Here is a 22,177-nt window from a genome sequence, read left to right as displayed (position 1 = left end):
CACTGCCTCAGCAACATGCACTGCTCACAGACATTCTCTCTCTGTCTCGAATCTAATATCACCCAAAACCCACTTCCGTTATCAGAGCTTTCTCTTTCTTCGGCTCTCTCTTTCTCTGCCTCCAAAAAAATCCAAAACAAAATTCCATTTTTGCTCCTCCTTTACTTGCCCAAAGCTCACTTAATACTTTTTCTGTTTCTTTTTGTACTTTGCCAGAATTAAAATGAGACCATGACGACGTCGTCTCAGCAGCATCCACCACCAGCGCCCAAGACGGTGCGGAAAGTGATCGTTGAAGTTGTCGACGCGCGTGATCTTCTTCCCAAAGACGGTCAAGGAAGCTCCAGCCCTTACGTCATTGCCGATTTCGACGGTCAAAAACAGAAAACTTCCACGATATACAGGGAGCTTAACCCGGTATGGAACGAGGCGTTGGAGTTCACGGTGTCCGACCCGGAAAACATGGATGTGGAAGAGCTGGAAATTGAGGTTTTTAATGATAAGAAATTCGGGAATGGCAGTGGCCGTAAAAAGCACTTTTTGGGGAGGGTCAAGTTGTACGGGAGCCAGTTTGCTAAGCGAGGAGAGGAAGGGTTGGTTTATTTTCCATTGGAGAAAAAGAGTGTTTTTAGTTGGATTAGAGGTGAGATTGGGCTTAGGATTTATTACTATGATGAGATTGTTGAAGATCAGCCTCCGCCAGAAGAACCACCGCCACAGCAGCAGCAGCAACCGCAACAGCCACCGCAAACTGAAGAGACCAAACCTACTCCCGGGCTTCTTGTTATCGAGGAAGGTACGATTTTTGAGGTTCCTACTGCACACATGGAGTTTCCTCATGTAGTTAATGGCTATGGTCACGGTCCTGTTCCTTGTTATCCTTCGCCATCCGTTATGGTTGTCGAGGAATCTCCACCACACGTTGTTCATGTTCAAGAGGAGCTGCCGCCTCCAGCGGCGACAACGGCTTTGCCACCACATACGGCTTCGAGTATTCCGGTTCCTGAGGTGCATTTTGCTGTGCCAGAAGTGAGGAGGATACAAAGTAGCAGAGGCGAGAGAGTTAGAGTTATGAAGAGAACAAATGGAGACTATTCACCTAGAGAAATTGGGGCTAACAAACCTCAAGATGACAACGCCACCGCGGCAGGGGCCGGCAGCTCCGAGAGGAACCATCCGTATGATCTAGTTGAGCCGATGCAATATCTGTTCGTTAAAATCGTTAAAGCGCGTGGGTTAGGTCTAAATGAATGCCCCTATGTTAAGATCCGTACAGCCGGCCAGCACCTTAAATCGAAGCCGAAGATTTACCGTCCAGGTGAACTAACCGACTCGCCCGAGTGGCGCGAGGTGTTCGCTTTAGATTACAATAAACAAGAATCAGCCAACGCGACGCTTGAGATCTCCGTTTGGGACTCTCCAACAGAAAATTTTCTTGGAGGCGTTTGTTTCGATCTCTCCGATGTTCCCATACGAGAGCAACCAGATAGTCCTCTAGCTCCGCAATGGTACCGGCTTGAAGGCGATGCCGTCCAACAGAATCCCGCTAGGGTTTCTGGTGATATCCAACTTGCTGTTTGGATCGGCACTCAAAACGACGATGCTTTCCCTGAAGCGAGGAGTTCAGACGCGCCATACGTGGCGCACACTCGCTCGAAAGTTTATCAATCGCCCAAGCTTTGGTATTTGAGATTGACTGTGATCGAAGCTCAGGATCTTCACATTGCGCCGAATCTACCTCCTTTAACAGTGCCTGCAATTCGAGTCAAAGCGCAGCTAGGGTTTCAATCTGTACGGTCTAGGAGAGGAAACATGAACAATCATAGTATCTCTGTACACTGGAACGAGGACTTGATCTTAGTCGCCGGCGAACCTCTTGAAGATTCGTTAATTCTGTTAGTGGAAGACCGGACAAACAGGGACGCGATTCTTCTTGGCCACGTCATGATCCCGTTGATCTCAATCGAGCAACGGATAGATGAGCACCACGTGGCATCCAGATGGTTTGGGTTGGAAGGAGGAGTAGGCGGTGGGGGCGGGTCATCCAGCGGGAGAATTCACCTGCGGCTGTGCCTAGAAGGTGGTTATCACGTGCTGGATGAAGCGGCACATGTATGCAGTGACTTTAGACCCACGGCTAAGCAGCTTTGGAAGCCGGCTATTGGGGTTTTGGAGCTGGGGATTCTCGGGGCTCGCGGCTTGCTCCCGATGAAATCCAAAGGAGGACGCAAAGGGTCCACCGATGCTTACTGTGTTGCCAAATATGGGAAAAAGTGGGTCCACACTAGGACCGTCACGGACAGCTTTGATCCACGCTGGAACGAGCAATACACGTGGCAAGTCTACGACCCTTGCACAGTCCTAACTGTCGGCGTTTTTGACAACTGGCGCATGTTTGCTGACGTGTCAGAAGACAAGCCCGACTCTCGTATTGGCAAAATAAGGATTCGTATATCAACGCTGGAGAGTAACAAAGTGTACACCAATTCGTATCCATTGTTGGTTTTGACAAGAATGGGGTTAAAGAAAATGGGTGAGATTGACTTAGCGGTTCGGTTTGCCTGCCCGTCATTGTTAGCAGACACGTGTTCGGCTTACGGGCAGCCATTGCTTCCAAGAATGCACTATCTCCGCCCACTCGGGGTGGCTCAGCAGGAGGCATTGCGTGGAGCTGCAACAAAGATGGTGGCGCAATGGTTTGCAAGGTCAGAGCCACCCTTGGGGCGGGAAGTGGTAAGGTACATGTTGGATGCGGATTCTCATACATGGAGCATGAGAAAGAGTATGGCCAATTGGTTTCGGATTGTGGCAGTTCTTGCATGGGCACTCGGGTTGGCAAAATGGTTGGATGATATTAGGGGGTGGAGGAACCCTGTTACTACAGTGTTGGTCCATGTTCTATATTTGGTGCTTGTTTGGTACCCGGATTTGATTGTGCCAACAGGGATTTTGTATTTGGTGTTGATTGGTGTTTGGTATTGTAGGTTTAGGCCGAAGATACCTGCGGGCATGGATATCAAGCTGTCTCAGGCTGAAACAGTTGACCCGGATGAGCTTGACGAGGAATTTGATACGATACCAAGTTCAAGGCCACCTGAGATAATCCGGGCCAGATATGATAGGCTGAGAATATTGGCAGGAAGGATTCAAACTGTTTTGGGTGATTTTGCAACGCAAGGTGAAAGGGTCCAGGCCTTGATGAGTTGGAGGGACCCAAGGGCTACGAAATTGTTCATTGGGGTCTGCGTAGTCATCACATTGATACTTTATGTGGTGCCACCAAAAATGGTGGCTGTGGCATTAGGATTTTATTATCTAAGGCACCCCATGTTTAGAGACCCCATGCCACCGGCTAGCTTGAACTTTTTCCGGCGGCTTCCGAGCCTATCGGATCGGTTACTCTAGAGTTGAAGAGTACATGCATAAAATATCATTAGTGAATGTTTTAAAGGGGGTGAAAAACATACAACTGTTTGTGTTAAATTTAAGGAGTGAAAAAAGGGGGGATTTAAAGGGGAAGCGGCAAGTTGTCATTACATTTTTTCTTTTTTTTGGTGTTGAATTGATTGACAGACTATTGAAAACTTGGAATAAGAGAAAGGAGGTGGGGAAAAGACAATGAGAACGGGGAGAAAATTGAGTGCTGAGATGAAAAAGGAAATTTCAATAGGGTGAGAATGATTGATGTAAAAACATCAACCGAAGTAAAAAAATTGAAATTGCTTTCTACCATGTAAAGCCTACATTTACTTCCTTTTTGCTTCTACTCGGGCTAGCTACTATTATGTTTCATTTTTCCTATTGAGAAAATGCAGTTTGCTGGCAGTCAGCACTTTCATGCCTTGGTTCATTCTCACCGGTGATAATGCAACACTCTTCTTGACAACTTCACTGCTCAACTTGCTGCTAAGTTCTCTATAAAGGATCTTGGAGATCTCTCCTATTTTCTAGGCATAGAGGTACTTCCTACGTCCATTGGAATCTTGTTGTCTTAACGAATAAATATACATGATCTTTTGGAGAAAACAAAATGCTTGATGTTAATGACGTCCATAAACTGTCTCCAAATCAGGGATTTAAATTGCAGTCATGATCATGATTTCAGTTACGTTGTATTTATCATAATTTTAGATATAATAAAAATCATTATGATCATCGTAATTATTGCGGTCGTAATTTTTTTTTTTAATTTTACACAACTTGATATAAAATGTAATAATTATTGTAGATATTCAATTTATTTCGGGGTCTAAATCAATTGAGTCCGATTTAATTTCAAAGCTAGAAGCTCAAATCAATTAGGCTCAAATTTGATTCAAGCTTATTTGTCAAAATTGTGTTTTTACTTTATTTATCTATATTTTTTTTATTTATCCCTTTTATTTTATTTTATTATTTGTTTTATCTTGCTTATTTGTTGTTTATTTTTATTTTGTTATATTTATCTAATTTTTTTAAATGTATATGGATATTTCAAAAAAAAGGATAATTGAAAAAAAAAAAGAATGAATGGCCATAAATTACAAAGAAGTGGCTAATGATAATGTAGTTTTATTATGATTAAATTTGAAGTTAAATTTTTCAAAGATAAATTTTATTATGATAATCCTAATTTTTGGAATTGGAATCAATCTAAAATTCTCCTTATTGTATCATGTAAATAGATCTTTAAACCACATAACAAAGCACAACAATCAAAGAGCAAAACAAAGCACAACAATAAGAGAGAAATTTGAAAGAAAAAAAGAGGAAAAAGTGAGAGCAAGGGTTGGACAACAATCGAATGTAAAATTTTGAAGTAATTATTCAGACTTCGACGGTCAATCCTAAAATCCAGCAACCTACACTTAAACCGAGTCGAGTCGTTTCCTAAATCTTTTCAGTTAGTTTCGTGCCTACAATCGAGCCACACCTACCAGCTGATCCGAGTAGATTCCTGTTTTGGTATTTTTATTTTATTTTATTTATTCATTCATTTATTTACTTATTTTATTTTGTTTATTTATTTTTAAAGGATTTTTACATGATTAAATTTTTAAAAAAATTAGAGAAAAAAATTAAGAAATAGAACAAAATAAATAATATAATAATTTTTTGAGAATAAATAATAATTATCCTATAATAGAATTTTTAAAAATTTCAAATGGTAAATTTTTAAAAAATTCTTAGGTGAGAAATCTTTCTAAATTAAACCAAATTGGTAGAATAATTTAGGTAAAGTTTTAATAATAATAATTAATATTTATTTTCAATTCAAAGATAAGAAAACAAAGAACAAAAAAAAAAGAAAAGAAAGAAAATTTTCTAAATAGACCAAAATGGTGAAAAATTTAAAAATAAAACCTGTAAAATAAAAAATAAATTCTAATGATGAAATTCTTAGTAATCATAAATAGTTGATTATCTAAGATATTTTTAAGTCAGAAGATATTTTTAATTTTGGGCCAAATGGATGATGAATTAGAAATATTTTCAAAATGATTCAATTTTTTCGATAGTGGAGCCTCTTCAAGAAAACAAATGAGATTCTTGAATACTTTTAAGGCGTGAAAATATTTTTAAGAGTTTTGCCAGAATGATGAAGAATCTTAAGAATTATTTTTAATATTCAACATAAAAATTTAAGACCATTAGAATCAAGACCTTAAGATAAATTTAAAATTAAATGATACCATCTTATAATGAACATTGTGGGGGTGCTATAACCTTCCTTATATGTAATCAAACTCTCGAAACTAATTCTGTTTAAAATGTCAAAATCTATTCTTTAGGGACCTTTAATCAAGCTTAGGAGCTCTCTAAAATTATAAATTTATTAGGTGACCAATCACACATAGTTAAAAAAAAAAATTGATGGTGACTCCATTTGTTAAGTCTAGCTATAGATTTATGGATTTATATGTTATGACAATTATAATTATAATTATAAAAATTTTTATTTAATGATTTTTAAAACAGTTTATGACACTCTATGTTTCTTATTTTCTAAAAAATTATTCACAATTTTATTTAAATTATAATAAAGCATTCATATTTGGTTTAACAACAAAATTTTTATTTGAGCCAAGATCATATTCAATATTAATTCTAGACAAATCAAAATATTAATCAAATATAATATATTAAATATCAAGTATCCATATTTAATAAAATTACAAACTTAAAAATATAATAATTTCAAATTCCATCAATTATAAATTAATAAGAATTAATCTAATAGCAAAAGAATTGACAATAATATAAATACCAAAATAACAAAAAAATTATTAAATTTCAAATACAAAATCATAAATTAATAAATAACAAAATCAAATTATAATATTTAATTTTAATTATTTTTCATCTAACTTATACAAAAAGAATTTATTAAAATTTTTCATTTAATATATATATATACAAAATTTTAAAAATTAAAAATTTTCAAATTTATATTTTAATAAAATTAATTATGAAATTAAATAAAAAAAAAACCCCACCCCACCCCACTCCTGCACGTCCTACTCAATAGTAGACAATCCCTCCACCCAAAAATTTTCCCCAAATTTTGATAAACCAAAACCCTTATCTTCAATTTTTCTTTGCGTCTCCTTCTTCTCCCCCTTTTTCTCTCTGCACCTATCACTTTTTCTTGCGTACCCTAATTAATGTCATTGCCAACAAAGCACCTCAACTTCATTTTTTTTAGATTCTCACAAAGATCAATATTATTCTACAAAAATTTTATAAAAAAAAAAACAGATAATTTAACTTTCTCTTACTTTTTTTTTTATTTTGATTGTTGATTTAAGACTTGAGGTTATTTGAATTTAAATAATTTATGGATTGAGTTAAGGTTGTTGCCAATTGAATAATTGATAAATGATTTGATATTGTTTTTTAATTTTTTTTTATTGATTTTGAAACTAAAAATATGATATTTGAGTTATCTTTTTGCTTTTGTTTTTTTCTTTTGCTCTTGCAATCTTCTTAGTTACTTTATTTGTGTTGAAATTTTTTTTTGTTTAATTTAAATCGGTAACTAGGAAAATATAGATAGCGACAATAACAATTATTATGTCGCTATTTCCTGTTACACTAGTTTTGAGCGATCGTTATGTATCGTTTTGAATGTAATTCAATTTTTTAATTATATTTTTTTTGATAACGATGACAAATGATGATATTATCATAATTTTATGACAGTTGTTTTGCTATAAAATCGCTATTTGAAATCATGCTCCAAACAATATTCCTAAGCTTCATGATGATACTTCTCTCACTGATGAAAAGGAGTATCGATCCGTAGTTGGTGGCTTACAAAATCTCTCCCTTAAGTGACCAGATTGCATTCTCAATCAACAAGTTATTTCAAATCATGCATCATCCTACAACTCGACCTCAACATTGGTCTGCCGTTAAACATCTGTTTCAATATCTTCGTCGCACAATCAACCACAGCCTATTTCTTCGATGTCACTCACCAATGACACTTTGCGACTTCTTTGATGCAGACTAGGCTAATAACATTGACGACTGCACATTTATCAATGCTTATGTTGTATTCCTCGGTCACAATACTATCTCTTGGAGCTCCAAGAAACAAAGGACAGTTGCTAGGTCCTCTACTGAAGCTGAATATCGAGCAGTTGCCTCCACAACAGTTGAAATTACATGGCTCCAATTATTGCTACATGAACTCCGAGTTCAATTGCCCACTGTTCCTGTAATTTATTGCGACAACATCGGTGCTACTTATCAATGTGCAAACCCTGTCTTCCACTCACACATGAAACAGATTGCCATAGACTTTCATCTTGTTCGAAATAAAGTACAAAGCGGTGAACTACGAGTCTCTCATGTTTCCTCCAATGATCAGCTCGTCGATGCTCTTACAAAGCCTCTTTCTTGCCAGCAATTGCAGTCACTACGAAACAAGATTGGTGTTCAGTCACCAACCACCATCTTGAGGGGGCATAATAAGAAAAATGCATAGTCAAAGATTTTTCAGTTGTCTTTAACTTGTAAATATTTTATTTTAGAAAATCCCTCTATTTAAGATATTAGTAATTAGGTAATAATATTTGACAATAATATTTTAATCATTAATTAGATAATAATGTTAGATAATAATAGTCTTTCCATTTTTTTTGTTCTTTGGTCTACTGTATATATTATAATGTAATTCTTTTATCGATACAAATTGAGAATTCTTTTCATTTCACAATAATCACTTGAACTCTGGTGCATGTTCTAATCAAAATGCCATCTACTAAAAAATGTGGAATCTTTCAAAGGCTATTCAAAGCCATATTCATAATCTCAATTTTCTTTTTCATGGATTGTGCAAAATGTTTTTAAGTATTCATTTGAAATGATATAATTTAGTGGGACAACTGATTTTCCATTCTCCACAGTTTACGTTCTGTGAGCTTTCTCATGCAATGGGGTCAATAACAAATTTGGTGGGCTTGCAGATTCCATGGCATCCTCTTCAAACATAAGCTATAATGCCCTATGGGCTATGGTGGGCTACGGTGTCAGACAGTAACAACATTGTTGTGGTAGAAATCATGATGTACGGTTGGCACTTGGCAGCTCTCACGATATATCATTTTCCAAAAATTTGACTTAGAGGCCAACATGTAGGGCTTGCATTGCATGGACATCCAAAATACTATTGGCATCTCACTCTCAGTGCTATTTTGAAACTCCAAATTTTCTAGAATCCTGGCGAATGGTCCTTCAATCTTCATCACTCTCGATGGACTGAATAATCTAGATGAATGGGCCTAGCCTTTTGAATATCTCCACTAAAAATCCGAAACCTCAAAAATAAAAATAGTATGAAAATGAAGTAGAGAATGTTTACCATACAAGGGAGTCATTCATATGTGGATATTCATAATTCTCGCTTAAACAAAAGCACCTCAGCCATTAGTTAGATGGATTGCCATTGAAATGCTAACATAAGGTCAAGATCACTGATTATAATAGGCTAGATCATTGAACTAAAATTATAAGGTTGCCCTGCAATTGCATGAAGGACACAAGGGTGGAAATCAGCCCAAGAAGTGCAACAACTAAATTTCATTGAGATTTCCAGGTCTGTCAATCCATTTTCTAATATTGCTTTAAAACTAGTCTCAAGCCGGTTTGGAATCTAGAAAATGAATGGAAAGAAAGCTAAAAATGTATCTGTTTTGGATCTAGATCTCCATCAACACTTCAATTATTGAGCAATTATATTACATTCTGCCAAAAATTGACTAGTATTCCATAAACCTATAATTATAAACGCATCCCTTTCTTTGCATTATCGAATTTATGACCGGTTTACCCTAGTGTCAGATTATTCTAATCGAACTTTGTTTTTCCATTTACGGAGGAAGCTCATTAATCTAATATCTACAAGCTATGGAAAAGACAGCAGAAACTAAGAAACATGACGATCATATGGAAAAGAAGCATAAGAAAGAAGAGAAGAACGAGGGAGAAGATCATAAGGAGGAAAAGGAGAAGAAGAAAGATAAGGAATATAAGGATAAGGAGGATAAAGAAGATGGTGGAAAGGAGAAGAAAAAGAACCCTGAAGATAAGAAGAACCATGAGAAATTGAGGGCTAAGCTTGAAAAGATAGAATCCAATATACAGGATTTAACCCAAAAGAAAGAAGAAGTTCTAAAACTCCTCGAAGAAGTAGTGAAAGCTGCTGCCGCTTCTACTGACAGACCAAGTGGCTGAGCCTAGCAAAACTCCTTAATTCTCTTCAGGTGGCACTTGCTGCATGAATGTAAGTGCTTCAAATTTAGGGACTAGGCGCATATGATAAATGTGACAATAACACTGTAAATTAATTCTGCAGGAACTCTGACAATTTACAAGCTAATAGAAATTGAATTGTTTTCAAAGAGTGTAAAATTATTCGATCATACCAAAACAAGACAATGTTGAATGATTGATGTTTGATAACTTCTGTGGGGAATGAAGCTTGGTCCGGGAGCTATGCAGTAAGTAAAAGAAGTTGCATCGTCCCGGACCAAGCTTTATTCCTGACATCGAAATTTTCTGCTAAAGTTTATGCCTCAAAAGCATGCAGCCGATCCAATGCCTCCCTTTCTTAAATGGTTCTGAGCAGTGGGAGACATATTAGGGTTTGCTTCGTACGTAGAGGTGCAAGATTCATAATCTGCATGTTGATCAAATGTCAGAAAAAACAGGAAAAATATTCCCAATGACCAACTAATTCACAACCCTCTAATGTCACTTTGATTAGAAAGAGATAATTAAATTGGTGAAAATTTGGCTTTTTATCTTGCTTTGATGTGATACTTCCCTAGCTAATGCAACTAATGAATAGAAGAGGATAAAATGACAAGATTCTTGGTTTGGTTTAGGGACAAAACAACTTACTGTCTAAATGAGACAAAAACCATGGAATAAGCACTCCATTTCCATCTTATTTTCTTCCTAAAAATGTTAACTTTCCGTGATATGTGAAGAATGGAGGACATTCATCACAGGTATTAAGCTTTGAATTCACACAGAACACTGCAACTCACATTGCAGTTTTGTATTTCGAAATGATGGAACCGTTTCTCCCCATTGCTATGGTAAGTGTATTGATTGATACAAAATGAATCAAATAAAGGCTAGAAATTAACGGCCACATTTCATACAAAGTGACTGGATCATCATTAAACATATTTTTAGGAATGTGGTTGTAGTATGCTTTTAAAGTGCCTTTTATCCTCATTATCTTGTTGCCAGAGCTTTAAACAGTATCCGAGGAACAATCAGTCATGATTTATCATACAAACTTTGCAAAAGTGTTTAACTTTCGTTCTGTTTCTATATATTCACATGCTGCTAAAGCTTTTCATTGTTATGTGTTTGTACAATGTGACCTTCAATTTGCCATGATAAAGGAACCTTCATTCAAGAATATAATATTATACAAAAACACTAGTATAATCACATCAAGAGTAAATGAACCCTGTTTTTCTACCTGCTCACGGTATTCAATTAAGTTGTCACTGAATTAGAACAAAGTAGCCAAATCCCAGATGATGAATCTCATAGCCTGGCAGTTTCGATAGACCCCGTTTCATTGAACACGAATTGGTTCCTGGAAATTTCGTTTTATACAGCACTCCTTTGTTTGTCAGTACTTTGGAAACTTCCCTTTTGGCTGATTCTACAAATTCTCATGAATCCTGGTTAATACTTTGCTATAGGCAAAAAAAACTAGAGGTTATAACATCGTTTGATCTTTAATACAGATTTAAAATTGTTTTGATAAGCACTTCACCTTTTCTTATATTTTAGACTGTCAAGATTTGAATCCTTCTCACTGCCAACACGTTATACAGTTGTTGACATAGGCACTTCACATTCTTCACATATACTTAACATCTAAATTTCGGTTAAATCTTCTCTACACGGATTATGCTCGTCAACAACAACCAGTACAGTTACAGCTCGGCTATCAAAGTTTCACCTGGAGTTTTAACTTCTCATACCAAAGTAATTTTTCTCCTCTTAATCTCTTGATGTTTTAAGTTTGCTTTTCATTACTCCATTTTGATCCAATGGTTTTAACAGGAAAAAATATGAGAAACACTTCAGGATTGCTTGTTTAATTGACATGCCATTACAAAAAAAAAAAAAAAAAAAGTGCTTAGAAATGAAATTGGAGTCTGTTACCAATATAACATCTATAAAAATAGAAAATTATGAAGTCCATGAACTTCACAAACCTTTACCGGCCATAACATTTGTAATATCACAAAAATTAGAATATGGTTAAAATTTTATATTATATGCTTTTAGTGTGTTTTATGATTATATTGTTTCAAAAAAATTTATTTCTTAAATTTTTAATTTCAATTCTTGCTTTGCCATAATTAATATTTTGGGCTCAATAAGATTATTAGTGTAAAATATTCTTTACAAGGGTCTATTTTAGTTAAATTTTATTTTATGTTCTCTATACTTTTGACAAATAGAGTATTGGGGAAAAGGGAAAAACTAACCTAGAGAACAGAAAACAAGCAAAGGAATGGCAAATGGATCTTGAGAAAACACTAATTAAGGTGAAAATTTGGTTAAAACTCTTTAAATTTTTATATTTTGATTAATATTTCACAAGACCCAAACACTTGTTTTACACTTTTTCGACTTTCCAAAACTATCGATGATATTTTGATGGAATTGTGGATACTTACTTATGATAAGGTCTTTTTAAGATATTTTTATTGGTATGTATGACATTTCTTTTGATTAATTAATTTAAGCAAGTTGAATATTTCAAGTTTGTTGATTTTGGATATTTGAATATTCAAATTTGGGTCACCAAAACTGTCTTCTGGTGGGTGGCTGGGTCGATTTCTATTTGATTTCGATATTTTACAATTTGTTCTTTCTAGTGATATAATTAGTTCGATTAGATATATATTAAGATAATCAAAACTCCAAAGTAAGCTCAATAAATTTGGAAGATTTAATGGCTCTAAATAAGTCAATTAATCAAAAAATGTTGAAATTTCAAAATTAAAAAAAATATTTTTAATTATTTTAAAAATGATTTTTTGAATGTTAATTAATATGTCTATTTATTAGCTATAAATTAAGTTAATTCAGATATATTATTTTATTGAATTTTTAACTTTGTAAAAAACATATTCTTATGAAACTTTTTTTCATGTAAGTAGCTTTTTTAAAAACCTACGAGCTTACAAATATGAAATTTATTTAATGTTGCGATTAGACTTTCATAAAAAATCACATTTGAATCTGATTTTATGTTTTTAAATTTTAATTTTCAATTTTACTTAGTTTTAGATATTTTTCTTAATAATAAGGAAAAATGTTTTGATCAAGAATTATATTACTCCTTTCCTCCCATTTTTTTGTCTATCTTTTTTTTAGATGTTTCAAAATTATTTTCTCTTTCTTTTTTTGAACATTTAAATTTTTACTTTTTATTTTAAAATTATTTTTTTTATTTTTTATTTTTTTACATTAAAAATCATGAATCGTTAATTTTATAAAAATAGTATAAAATTTAATATTAAATACATTAAAATTAAAAAAATTTTTAAACTCCATAAAAGTAAATAATACCTAAACAATTTGGGATGGAAGGAGTACCAATTAGTTTTGGTTTGTTACGGAGAGTGCCACACAACATAAATGTCCTAAGATCACCAGGGATAGGTTTTGCTTTGTTAAACTTTATATTTTCATGTTAATTTCTTATATTTGAATATTATCTTAAATTATTAAGATACTATGAGATTTGTGTGATCTATTTGAGTATTGTTTTGCGAATTAGATAAGTGACTTGACGTTCTTTCGATTTTTATATCCTTAAAAATCATCTTTAAACAATTTCTTAATATGTAAGTTATAAATGATATTTCGTCTCTTATTTGGTTAAATCGAGTTAAGCATGAAAAATATGTTTCTTTGTTTCAATCATGAAAATTATTTTGTTCAATGATTATGTTTATCTCCATGACTATGGTTTTATCATTTAATTTAGTTTTGCAAGAAGTATACATATATATATATATGTATATGTATATATGATTTTTAAAAGTTTTTTTGCAAATAAGAAAATTATATTATTGTTCATTATATGTAATCTAAAATTATTTGTTTTGAATTGTTCCTTCGTACGCTATGTTTTGGTACGTCATATTCTGATTCTATCAATAAAAGTTAATTTTCGACAATGCCAGATATATTCTGCTATTAAAAACTAGTTTTGAGCCATCCACTAGTTTAGAATATTGGTCTTTGTGATATTGATTTATGCAATCATTAGTCGCTTCTAATATGTGTTGCCCATACCACTAGGGTTAAATGTTGTTTTGTTATAATTCTGATCTACGTCACCAGAGTTAAGTGTGGTTATGATTATTGAAGGAAACACTTTTTAAATTAATTTATGATGTTGTTTGGTTTTGTCATCTTGGAACAAAATTTCTTACAAATATATGATAACCCAAAATTTTATAAAAAGGAATTATTTTGTTATTTTATCATAAATGTTTTTATATTGTTTAATCTAGTTGAAGGGATATCGGCTATTTACTCACTTTTTTTCTTTTTTTTTTTTACATTTTACAGGTTCTTATTTTGGTCATGCAAGCGAAAATTTTGTGAAGCAATATTTCAGAATTTTAATGCATATTTTCAAGACTTTTAAGGATGTTTTCAACATTTAGATATTTGAGACTATTTTCAAATTGTTTATTTGGGACTTTAAGTTTATGTATGAGTTTTATGTATTTCATTTAGATTCTTGTTTCAGATCTTTATTTTTAAGTACATGACCGATTGACTTTTAATAAATAATAATTGAGGCTTAGCACTTTTCAAATTTTATAAAAAATTTCAGTTTAATTAATGTCTTACATATTTCTAAGATTATATATTATAAGTGTGCAGCATATGTTATGACTCGGATTTAGGGTTTGACACAATATGTATTCAGAATGGACAAATTACAACCACAACTAAACGAGAGCAAAGGCAACAATAACTAAACATGCAAACGTCAAAACCCATAATTATAAAAATAAAAATAAAAAAGCAATATTGTTGTCTTATGCAAAACCCGGTATAAGCCTTTGAACAGTCATATATATGGTTATATTGATAAGCGAGTTGAGGAGTGTGTCCTATGGATTCCATGGCGTTACCTTTTGCTTTTGCATCGGTTTCCTTTGTAGGCCACTCGAAATTCCTTGCTCCCCTGTTTAGCTCATTATGTGGACATCACATACCCTTTCATATCTCCAAATTGGATGACTTATACTAGATATTACGATTCATATATTTATATTATATAAAATATAAAAATTTATACATTGATATTGTGTTTTAAAAAAATTATGTATCATAATTTGTGTCGACATAAAAATATAAAATAAATTTTTTTTGTTAAATTTATATATAATTATTATTGTAATTTTAAATCGAATTATTTTCGTATTTTATTTTTATATTGTGTTTATGTCATATCATATATCATATTTTAAATTATTAAATCTAACTTATAGTGAATGAATCCTACTTCCATGCATTGCCACCCTTTATGCTAGTTTTGCCCTTGATAGGTTAACCAAAATAAAGAACCTGATAGGGAAAAATGCTTCGTAGATTAGCAGTTTTAATCAATTATAGAGCCACTGAAATTAGCCAACAGGCTGTTGGAAGAGTGCTGGCAATCTCAATGCATCAAAAAACTTAAAGGCCGACAAAAAGACCTCTACTGTGTAACAGGAAATGATCTTCTGTCCTTGTAAATCCCTTTCCCAGATATTTTAGGCTTCCAAAAGTGGGCAAGATACCACCTGGCTCTAGTGATTATTGTCTGATAGGTTTGGTCAACATTTCCTATTTATTCTCTTTTTCTTCAGGTATCCTTTTGAAAGTAACTGATAAAAACAATGGAAATGGAAAATAGCAACATGAATCACTTCAAGTTGTGAAAATTGAAATAGTGATCGAACAGAAGAAGACAACCAATGTGGCCAACATGAATTAAAATGCCTTGAATGATGTGACTTGAATCATTGCAGGACTGAAAGAGGTTGAAAGTTGAAAGTTGAAGGAGCCTAAGTGGTTAAAATCTTGCAAACGTTTGTCCAACATAAAAAAATAAATAAATAAATGAAGGAAATATGGCAGCAAGTCAGGTGATAAGATTTTGAACTCAATTTGATTATTTCACTAATACGCAATAATTTAAAATTTAAAATTTTGAATTAATTTTTTAAATTGAATTAATTTAAATCAAATTTTACTTTAAGTTTATTGGTTTTTTAAAATTAAATTTTTTAATATGTTGTTATTATTATATTATTTTTAATATATTTATATAAATTTAGATATAAAATAATTATTTTATTTTATATAAATTTAAATTTTATATAAAAAACTAAAAAAATTATAATTTTATTCGATTCAATTTTTTTTTTACTTCATGATTCCAAAACCAATTAAAACCAAATTTAAATATTTAATATACGATTTGAAATGAATAAGATAGAAAAAAAAATTTATCCAATTGAATACATTTTGAATATGTTTTTGGTTTTTTCTATCGTTTCTTCAGCCCTAATAGCATGTGCGAGTAAAGAAAAAGAGGGTTACTTCTTTTTATGTAGTCCAAAATCATATATAAATAAAAAAATTTATCATTTCCATTTTTACAATTAAAAAAAAAATGTTGAAATCCCTACATTTCGCTCAATCATTTTAACAATTGACACAGAAATTTCCAGCGACTACATTTTTCTGGTAGGTGAGAAATTTCTAGTTTCGACTTTTCTGCTGGCAGAACTAAATATTTCTCAATGAAAGTGGGCTTTTTACAATTTTTTTTTTTTTGGATTCACCATCCGACATCGACTTTGGACCTAACTTGGCAAAGGTTCAACCTGTTGTCTCCAAATGCTGGCAGAGCCTACATGATTAGCCTGGACCATTCCTTCAGGGTCCTTACCAGTGACAGAAGTTTAAGGCTTGGTCAAGACTATGGGCCACAATTAAGGGCTTGAATGAGGGTCTAGCCTTAGGGCTTAAGATCCTTCCAAGTTTCAATTCCCTATGAAATTATTCCTAGTCAACAACACTCGTCCCATTCTTAGAAGTTTTTTTTTTTTTTTTCTGGTTCTTGATCAGATTTGCAATGTCTTTATTAATGATTTCCTAACGGGATTTAAGTATCTTTGTATCTACAATTTTCTTTTCTTTATTCTCAAATTATGATTTTTTTTAATATAAAAAAATATTCTTTTGTACTTGGACTGGACTAATATTAGCATTTCTATCACGTTAGGACAATCTTTGGTTATCATAGGCAACATTAGAGAAATATACTTATAATAAGTTTCAGCTTCCAACTCTATATTTAAGTGATGCATAGCTTCACTTGGTAGATTTATTTATTTATTTTTGTAAAAATGGGATAGACAAAAAACCAAAAAAAAAATTATAAAAAATAAAAAACAAAAGCATTTATGGAATGAAACCTAAGCAATGCAGTATTCAAATATTCCAATTGTCTCGTAGTATATCAATTTATATGAATTATTCTTTTCCTTATTTGGTGAAAAAAATGGTGATATTCCAAACCTAGTTATGATATTCCATTAACTATATTTACTACCAAACCTAGGGTTAATGAATACCTCTTGTCATGATATTCCAAACCCAAAGTTCTTTACTGTATTTAAAAAAAAAAAAAACCTAGTATATTCTTTTTTGAGAAAAAAAAAGTATTTTAATTTATGATAGAATAATCCTTTTTATTTAATAACTTGTTATTTACTTTTTCGTTTGCCCTGATTGTACATAGGAAAGGAATCCCGAGAGCGGGGGCGAAAGAAACGTTAGAAGACAAAGGGAAATGGGACCAAACGTCCAGAAGACATAGACGTGGGCCAATGGGAGCCAAACGTGTGGGAAAACGCGCAGCGTGGGTGGTGGGGCTGAACAGGGCCAGGAGGGGAAAGAGGAGATGGGTGAGCCATTCGTGCAATCTTGAATCGTCCCTTAATTTTCAACTGATTGGACACGATTCTTTTGTTTTCCGCTTCCACCTCTTTCTCTTTCTCTCTCTCTCCTCCTTTTGCCTGGTTGTCAACAACGCTTCCATTTTTAACCTATTTTATGCACCCCATTTACTATATTACCCTCTTCTTTTTCTTTTATAAGACGTAATGGTTTTAGAACTTTTCTTTATTATGTATATTCGATTGGCATGGTAATGGATAGGATCAGATCGAATTTTTATTTATTTTAAAGTTGATTTAATTTTATATTTATAATATTTAAATTTAATTTGACTTTATAATTTTTTTTTATTTTTAAATTTGATTTAATTTGATATTATATAAATTATATTTTATTTAATTTAAATTAAAATTAATAAAATATTATTTTTAAATATATATTAAATAAATATATAAATATAATTAATTAATTAATTAATTAATTAAAAGTAACTTTTTTATATATATCAAGTTAAGTTAAATTTATCTAAAATTTAATTTTAATTTTTTTATATTATTATATGATCCGATCAAAATTCAATTTAAAAAAAAAAAAAATCGATTCTAAGAATTGGATAAAGTGAAAACCCATCATAAACATATTGGGTTACCATCTTTGATCTCTGAACTTTTTTTTTTTTTAAGTAACTTATAAGATGCCTTTATCATTCTTTAGATTTTTTTTATAAAAAAATAATGTGTTTGATTTCATAATTTAATTTAATTAGTTTATATAATTAATTTTTAAAAATTATATTAAATCATTTTAAAATATATAATTTATTTTTCTATTTTTAAATTATAATTTTTTTATTAAAAAATAATATGCTCCTAATATAATCCTTATGTATTGGCATCTTCATTTATATCTTTAAATTTCAATAAAAATGTTTACATATTTTTTATAACTTAAACAAAGAATCTTATTAATCCCTATTGCTTTAAATATTTTACATATGATTTCCATGTTTTGTTTCAAATTTAAAAATATATTTATATATAAATAAATAAAAGATAATGCCAAGAAAGACGTTCAAGTAACTATTCCTAAGTTTGGTAGCAATCCATACTAGGAGATACTATTCTAGCAAAAGCTAGAACGATATGTAGTACTTTACAAAGAAAAGGTAATGGCCCTGGGTGTGAAGAATAGATTCATTTTAAGCATTTGTTTTACTATATATATCAAAGCACTTTTAGCAGGGACTTCAAAACAAAGATAAAGTACTCATAATAAGGGTTATTAAAGGCTTAAATTATGGATTACGAGTTCTTATTTTTCACGCGCATGCATACGCAAACATATATAGGATGCTAAAAGGTATCATGAGCTTGAAATGCTAATTTATGAAAAGTTCATTTAAAAAAAAAAGGGTTTAATCTAAAAAATTTTCTAAATGAAATTGGTATTTGAAAAACTTGATTGATATGTGAAGTTTTAAGATCAAAGTTTACTCTTCTTAAAAATGGCCATTTTCATATATGTTTATCAAAGATTTGATGAATTAATATTCGTTGTTTTATATTTTCTTTATCTACTTATGTTCGCAAACTAAAAGATATGATGAAAATAACATCTTTGCCCCAAAATTTCAATGAAAAAATTTTTTTAATGTTTTTAAGGTTTAGATTAATAATAGAAATATAAGTTAAGAACCTACTTGGTTTGGTTAATTAAGTTTCCATAAGAATATTACATGAGTAAAGTTATTTTAAAAGTGTTGCATTAAAAAACTAAAATATTGCGAACTTAATGAAAACTATTATTATTTTGAGAAAATAAAAAATTATTAAACTAAATTATAAGTTTTAAATTGAAAGATATAGATAAAAAAATGATATTCTTATTAATCAGAAATAAAAATGAATTCAATAAAAATTTTGAACCAAATTAAAGTGATGAATGTCAAACAATATAAATTTTCTTATGATTTATATATTATTGAAAGTAAAAAAAGCATATAAAAAATCCATTAAATATTATATTTTACACAATAAATTTTGAAGGAACTTTGATTTATAGTTTTTTCTAAATCCCAAATGGATCTATTGTATAAGCCAAAATTTTAAGAATTTTTAAAGGCAAACATATTATTTCTATTTTTATAATGATAAAACTTTTTCATTTAGATTTGTTTGTTTATTTTCTAACTTAGCTTTATATTAGTACTGGATAATATTTTAGTTTTTTTTTTATAAATATGGTATATACATGTGACATTTCAATCCTACATCAAGAGATTCTTAAGATTTGTTATGATATATAAATAAAAATTTAAATTTAAATTTGTAAGGCATTTTTTATAAGATAAAAAAGTGAGATTTTTGAATCAAAACAAATAATACCCTGTAAGTTGAGTACATGTCTCTATAAATGGTATTAGAGTGGTTACTAGTTGGATGAAAGCTAAATGTTATATCGTGTAAGCTATCTTTAAAAGTTTACAAGAATTAAGTGTTGCTTGATGGGAATTATCTTTAGAATTATAGCGTCTGGTATGATGGGGTGAATCTATTTATTTTGTGTTGAGCTTAACGGAGACATCAAGCTTTAATAAAGAGAGTTTGTGATATCTCAATCCCACATCAAGAGATTTTGAAGATCTATTATGATATATAAGTAAAAATTTAAACTCAAACTTATGATGCGTCTTTTATAAGACTTTTAAATCAAAACAAATAATATATCGCAGGTTTAATGTGAATTTCCACAATATCAATACTAGTGGTTTCAATATATTATTTCAAAATTTTTTATTTAGTATAAATATATTTATAAATATATATAAATTTGTACATTATAATATTATTAATAATCTACAAAATAAATATATAATTTTTAAAAAATCAAATAAATAAGTTTAAAAGTATAGAAATAATATCATAATTTTTTTATGATATTTTTAAACACTTAATCTAATTATATGATATTTAAATAATTATATTTTTATGTAAATATTAAGATAAAAACAAAGATATGAAAAAATTAGTCTTAGTTTCATGATTATTAAACTTTAAAAAAGAAGTACAATTACTTTTTTGAAAGAAATTGAAATACTTATGAATTTTAATTTTAAAAAAAAGTATAAAAGAAAACAAATTATAATAAAAAATAAAGAAACTCAACTTTTAAGAATTATTATGTCTATTAATTTTATTTTTATTAAGTTAAAAATAGTTAAACAACAAAAAACAAAATAAAAATTACAAAATATATTTCACATTTACGTACTGATCGAAGTAAGCTAATCCACTAAAATTCATTGAAACCAGCAAAAATCAATAAAAACAACCGATATTATCCAATACCAAATCCAATACAAAATATATCCTTAAGTATATCATCTTTTGGTATAATTAAAATGTACCAACTAATACGATCGGTACCAAAACAAAATTAACAAATTTACTTTATATACATTCTAACTCAAAACATTCATATACCATATGTGGCATTTTCATGCACTTATATATCATCTTACTTTTTTGAAACGATGTAAAAAAATCTCATATAATTATTGTTTTCATAAATCTCTTAAAGCATTAGTACTTATTAAAAAAAAAAGGGCATTTTACCATAGTTTTGAATTGTATTTTTGTTTTTTTGCAAGTATATTTTTTGCATTGCAATAAATGTTGTTATAGATCCATGCACAATGATAAGAAATGAGAAAAAAAAATGTTACAATTTGAGATTTAAGTCATTGATTGATATCTTTTATAAATCTACTTTTGAATGCAATACATAAACTTGATTATTTATTTCATACATGCATCTTTAATTAGCAAGATTTTTTTTTAATGTAATAACCATATACTGAAAAATGGGCTGCTCATTGTTTGAGTATCACCAAGTCAATACCCTATCAAGATATTGTTTTATTTATTTATTTATTTATTTATTTATTGGTTGAGTTTCAAGACTTAATTTCATAGTTTGGCTAGTTACTAACAACATGAATTTACACACAATTATCACTTCTAAGTCTAAAAATAATTAACTTTTCAAAAAAAGTATAAAAATAATTAATCAATTATTATATTAATATCAAAATTAATTTTATTATTTTAATATCTTCAAATATATTACTTATTTGACTTACTCTTGAAGACCCGACTTCGAAGTTGATTTTGTGCCTCTTCCTAAGCCCTCCTAAGCTCTATGCATAAATACCTCTGTACTAAGAACAAATAATTTAAAAAAAAAAATCTTCTAATTAATTTGTAATGAAGTACTTGTATAAGTTAAATTAAAATAAAAAATGTAGTATTTGAAAGAAAGTTTTACTTCTTATTAAAAAGTCTTTTTTCTTTAAAAATCATCTTAATCGATGTCATTAGACACATAATAACATATAATTGAAATGAAGGAAAGTTGGACTTTGTTACTTTGAAATGAAATGAATGAATACTACATGATAGTAGTATCATTTTGATTATGGGTTTTTTTTTTTTTTTCTTGCAATGTAAAGCAATAATGGTAAAGAAAATTAAAGGAAAAAATAATTAAGAAAAAAAAAAGTCTATCAACAAAGCAAAAGCAAGGGCATCAAAGGAACTACATGCACTCCACAGCCAAAGAAAGCCCATATGCTGGACTTAATATAACCCCATCGGGCTCTACTCCTCGA

General features: G+C 30.5%; 1 pseudogene across 1 annotated transcript; it reads left to right on the top strand.

The window, feature by feature from the left end:
• The first annotated feature begins 231 nt into the window (after nt 1–231).
• Nucleotides 232–4,233, top strand: LOC111312334 (protein QUIRKY pseudogene; annotated as a pseudogene). Its single transcript, XR_016345206.1, has one exon. The product of XR_016345206.1 is annotated as a protein QUIRKY pseudogene (transcript).
• The last annotated feature ends 17,944 nt before the right edge of the window (nt 4,234–22,177 follow it).

This window comes from Durio zibethinus, chromosome 9 (genome assembly GCF_047325235.1).
Source record: "Durio zibethinus cultivar Kanyao isolate XHJ-2024 chromosome 9, ASM4732523v1, whole genome shotgun sequence".
In the NCBI taxonomy this organism is placed as follows: domain Eukaryota; kingdom Viridiplantae; phylum Streptophyta; class Magnoliopsida; order Malvales; family Malvaceae; genus Durio; species Durio zibethinus.
The sequence above is the reverse complement of the archived record's forward strand: the minus strand, read 5'-3'. Positions and strand labels throughout refer to the sequence as shown.